Raw genomic sequence first — 6,033 nt, 5'->3', positions numbered from 1 at the left:
TGTTTGTTTGAGGGGTAACTATTTTCTGACCTTCCTTCTTAATTACTGACATTAGGATTTTGGATAATACGGAGAGTTCCTAGATCCTACCGTCATAAGATGATGTTATGACAACGAACGTCTTCCACTTCATATGACAGAGTACTGTGTGTATGCCTCTTAAGACTACTCCCATCGAATCAGGTCTGACAAGGTTGTCAAATAAGGACTGCTTTGTGGCGTTGAACACTGATTGAATATATTTTGTATGGGTGGATAGGAAGGCAGCACAGACCATGGAGCAGAGGCTGACGTTGATGTCATCCCTGTGGGAGGAGGGACTGAAGTGACGCTGACAGGGAGACAGAGATGCTAGGACCACCACGTCCGCATGCACCCATCTCACTGAAACTCGAAACGCAGTATTTTCGTAACTGTGCCACTAGTACTGATGTACCAATATAACAAGTATTTAATTTGTAGAATCATTCACCTTTAAAATAATGCTGTTAACATTCTAGTTGTATGAGTTAGTAATTAGTTCAATAAAACAAATGAAAATCAGATGGAATCAAGCCACCTAAATCATGGGTACCTTAAAAGGGTCACTTGGTCACTACTGGTACATAAATGTATAAAAAGATAACGAAATAATATGTTTTTCTCTCTATGACTATGAAAAGGGTTCTGTCGCTTTTTTTCGATTCCACAAAACACCTGAGTTTATGGATCACTTACAAATAGTACTCCGTGTTTGTGAAAAGACGTGCGTATCTTGTCCAAACTGTGGTATACGACACAAACACATGCCAATGCAATTAAATTGTACACCTGGAAATAGGGAATTACTTCGTACTTCATTTTCGTCATTGATGCGACAAATTTGGTAATATCCTTCACATATCTAGCATAAAACGAATGTCAACTAATGTTTGTTACACATAAATCTAAATATGACCCGCATGAGGCAATTTCGCTGTATTTCTAGATCTGGTGGGTAAATCAGTGGACGAGAATGGGCTATTTGACAATTGGTGAACAGTATAAGAAAATCGACATTCCTGAAGCATAGGTTAAACTTCTTGGGAAAGCTTGATTTTGCTAATCCGAGAAGTAATTTTGACCCGTATGCATAAAGAAAGGGATCAGCAAGGGTGCTCCCTTGCGGATGCCTACTTCTGGCCTAAATATCCTGTCCCAAAATTTCACACCCATGTTATTAATGAGGAAGTCCATCAATTCACATATGCTTCTCAGCAAACTTCAGATGGCATTTGTTTTGTTTTTTTAACCTTTGAAGATAACAACATAATTGATCTATGTCAACCAGGCACAATGCCACGCGTCCCAGAATAAATAACCGGATGAAAAGAAATAACGATGGAAATTATTAGCTCAAGGTCAACCTGTTTAAAGACAATTAGCGAGATTCTAAATTTAAACCTCAACACCTGAGATTATCCCGCCGACATAGATTCCAGTGGGCGTAAAAGGCAAAATATACTCACACGCAAAAGAAACGCAAGTGGTTTAAGCAAATAGGTAACACACACGGAACCATATATTGATACGAGTTTTAGCATGTAGTGAAGCCTTATGGTGTTATCAATATTTTTGGTGGCATTTTGGAAGCCCCGGGTAAAAACGCAACATAAGAAACGAATCGCCAAAACGCACCATTTCAATGAATATGTGGTTATCATGCTGCCGTTTTTTGCGAAATCGAAAATGCACGAACTGTAGTGGGACCTACCACTCCTTGGTCAACAATGCCACGCCTAACTCAAATTTTGAGAAACCAGGATATCGGACGTTTGGAAGCTGGAGAGTCTGTCTAAGATGTTGCCCTTCATTTCAACGTTAACATAACCACAATTTACCGTCTCAACGATACTATGCTACACAGACCACAGATGACCTTCCTCGGAGCGGTCGTCCTAGGGTCACCATACCTCGACAAGATCGGCAGATTACCCGTCAACACCAGCGACATCCGTTCCTAACTGCAAGTGAAAGTGCTCGCCAGACCAATAGCAACACATAATCGACACATTAGCCGGGACACTGTGATTCGACGTCTCCGTTCCAACAACCTCAGATGTCGCCGACCAGCACATCGTCCTGTTCTCCAACCACGGCATCGACAAGCACGACTTCAGTGGGCATAGGGTCATCACAATTGGCGTCATCGTGAGTGGAGGCGTGTCATCTTGTCTGATGAAAGTCGCTTTTGTGTCTCCCATGCAGACGGAAGAGTCAGAATTTGGCGGCGTCGAGGTGATCGTTTCGCTGACAGAAACGTTGTCGAAAGGGATCCATGGAGTAGACCTTGCGTCATGATATGGGCAGGGATTGGACTTATTGCGAGACTTGGACCCATGTGCTTTCTGAATGTTGGTCAAGGTCGGGGTCACGGCGTCACTGCTCAGCGGTATATCGACCAAGTGATCAGACCCCACGTTTTGCACAAAGTCAACAACGCATTTTCCAGCAGGACAACGCTCGTCCCCATGTTGCCAGAGCTACCATGACCTTTCTGCAACAACACAACATCCGTGTTCTACCGTGGCCAGCCCTCAGCCCTGATCTGAACCCCATCGAACACTTGTGGGATGAGGTTCAAAGGCGTCTGCACAATGTGCGCCCAGTCCCTACAACTGCCGATGAACTACGCACAGCTGCTCTGGATGTGTGCAGGAGGATCCCTAGGGCCTTCACAAATCGTCTGATCCACAGGAGATGTATGGCAGTGATCAATGCTAATGGTGGTCACACCAGGTATTGACTGACATTTTGGTTATTGACCCGAAACTGTGTAAGCCCTAAACATTTGAAAAAAACACAATTATGTCATCTGCCTTTTAATCCATTAAACTGTCTTCAGTCAAATTTTTGTCAATCTTGCCCTATTAGTATTTCTTGTCTTTACTGTTGAAAAGAAATAACATGTATACTGCATACTCGACTTGCGTTTCTTTTGCGTGTGAGTACAGATATGTAAATAATATGAATGGATCAGTGAAGATCTCTGTTAACAACAGGGCCCACTTGCACAAAGCGATCTTAGCGCTATGATGATCGTAACTCCCATACTTTAACATAGGCTTACAATAGTCTTAGCGCTAAGATCGCTTTGTGCAAGTGGGCCCTGGTGTTCGCGTTTAGGGTGAGCATGTCCTGCCCTATCGGTGGCACCAATATATGTTTGTTTGTTGCCTGACGCTGCACAGCAATACTCATGGAAAGCTACGACGGCCTGTAAACAAACCAGACACTCAAGTAATGGACCCGAAACGAAACCACTGAGTTTGTTGTAAGTTTGAACTACGTCTGCTATGTACAAGAGGACGAATATTACCTGTTTTTGACGCAGCAAATTGGTCCCCAGTAGAGACCAGCCTGTTGGTCACATTTAACTGATTGTGTACTGAAACATTTCTGTGGCACACAACAGGATGAGGGCATTTATCATGTTCCTTGATGTTCAGCAAGATGTCTGGTAAGAGAAAGACACTGATGACATAATTATACCTTGTTGAATCATCAACCTTTTTTGCTGTAAACTGTAAACACCGGACACTAGCAGAGAATCGTCTACTAAATGTACAAATGGCATTATTAAAACTACAGGTTGATTACGAGGAAAGGGTCCATCAGAATAAACGGTGTATCATACTTATGTCGGAACGTTCCTATTGGTATGTATGCACAATGGTACTTCAGAATAAATGTAATTACGATACGTTTTATTATTTGTATATGCACTTTATCTGTTCAAGTATCTACAAACTTGTAAAATATAGTAGCATTACTCACCCAGAGACAGTGTCCAAACGTGCGAGGATGTGAACATCATCAAGGTGATCAACTGCAAGGTACAAATCCAAGACATCTTGGATCTTGTGTCCGATGCTGTGCCTCTGAGCGAATCCTAATGACTGATGATGACTGTGACATTAAATCAGTGCACGTCATTGATTTAACATCTCGGCTGCAGAGGAAGGCCTGTGTTGATTGATATTCAGCTCCTTAACATCGCAAATTGTTGTTTCTACTGTTGCTTACATGCACCCATTTGAGTAAATTAGGTATAAAAATAATCGATTGGAGACAATGTTAAAGTCAACGCTTGTAAGGTACACCGAGCACAACGTTGATATCGGATTGTGTTGGCAAAGTTTAACATTGGTTGACATTCGTATAAATCGACATTTGCAGCGTCATCCAGTGTAAATTAGGACACGTGAAAGGTTTTCAGCAACCCACGCTTGCCTTGAGAGGCGACTTTGCTTGTCGTAAGAGTCGATTAAGGGGATCGAGTGGTCAGGCTGACTTGGTTAATGCATGTCATCGTATCCCAATTGCTTTGACCGATGCTTATGAAGTCAATCACTGGATTGTCTGGTACAGACTTGATTATTTACAGACCGCCGTCATACAGATGGAATATCGCTGAGTGCGGTGTTAAACAACAAGCAAACAAGCAACCAAACAAACATTGACCAGAAGCAATGTGTTTTGTAAGAGGCACACTTGTCCGAAAGCTCCTCGTGCCAAGTCACTCCGGGAAACTTTGCGGGTCCCCGTGACCCAGATTTTAATTCCTTGTATCGTTTGCTTAAGGCCATGCTTATTTTTTGTGTTTCTCATCTCCAACCTTAACGAACAAGAGAGCGGGCGGACGAAATAAAATGTATATATTTTTTAAATTAAACACAAATGTCTTCCAACAATTGTGTGAGTTATTTTTGACATTTTGCAAAAAGTTTAAAACACCTAGTACTAGTCTATAAGTTAATTTATGACGTAGATCAAGTCGCGTTGCCTCGGAAACAGTCTTTTCTTAACAGCTGAAGAAAAATAAAGTTGACCTGGTTCTTTTGAGGACTGGCTCGTTGTCAGTATGCTGTGTCTGAGTGGGGTATTCATGTTAAACTGCGGCATGGTTTCTCAGTTGGCAAACACTATAAATCGGCATCAGTCCTGACTTGTACACGCACGCACGCACGCACGCACGCACGCACGCACACACAATCACAAAAAAAACACAAAAGACACAAACACACACACACACATTTGTTTCCACTAAAAAAGAGGCGACTAACGGGATAGGGTTGCCAGGCTCGCTAACCTGGTTCATGTATGTCTTCGTATCCCAATTGCGTGGATTGATGCTCATGATATCAATCACTTGATTGTCTTGTTCGGAATTGATTATATAAAGACCGCCGTCATATAGCTGGAATATGGCTGAGTACGGCGTTAAACAACAAACACACAAACAAAACAAATCCATGGAACCACGCCCCAAGCGCGCATCCAAATTGGATTATTGCCTACCACAACTGTTAAGGAGGTTGCATGTTCGCTTGTCTTCAATATGAGCAACAAAACATTTTCTTGTGACGCTTAACTTGAAGTAAGAGTTTTTCGAGACCAGGGGAGGCTTTAGTCATTTCAAATATTACAATGATGACTTTATTGTGGAGAAAGTTCCAATTCAAGATGACATCATTCCGTCTGTCAACTCGAATCAACAAGATGGCGCCTCTCAATAGAAACTTTGACAAATTCAGTGCCGATTCTTGGGATTAGTGGATCAGTGTCACAGAGAGATTTTATCATGGAACCAGTTGAAGGCGAAGATGCGTGTCCCCACCGATTTTTTCAACCATGCCTGACACAGCACAGGCAATCGTGGTTAGGGAATATTGCCCCAAAACGTTGCAGAAATTCGTCGATTTGCAGACAGGCTACGTATACTTCTGGACTGAGCTGAAAAGACGAAGTGTTTGACGAGAGCCTAGATACTTGGACTTGGAAGCAGGCGCAGATGAAGAATTGGCGTGGACAACACGGGAAGTGATGCCAGATTGTTTTCAAAACACAAATTGTATCCAAAGCCACCGAACAAATAATACATGGGACACAAGTGGATCAAATGACCAACTCAGTTTTGATTGTGAAAAAAGAAAATCAGTAATTAAACTTGACGTGGAACATGTGTATTGGATTTTTCGTTTATCGTGAGTACAATATTATCTAGAGAGGCCC

Source organism: Haliotis rufescens, unplaced genomic scaffold (assembly GCF_023055435.1).
Source record: "Haliotis rufescens isolate VD_foot unplaced genomic scaffold, xgHalRufe1.0.p SCAF_3, whole genome shotgun sequence".
Taxonomy (NCBI): Eukaryota; Metazoa; Mollusca; class Gastropoda; order Lepetellida; family Haliotidae; genus Haliotis; species Haliotis rufescens.
This window is presented reverse-complemented; position numbering follows the sequence as displayed.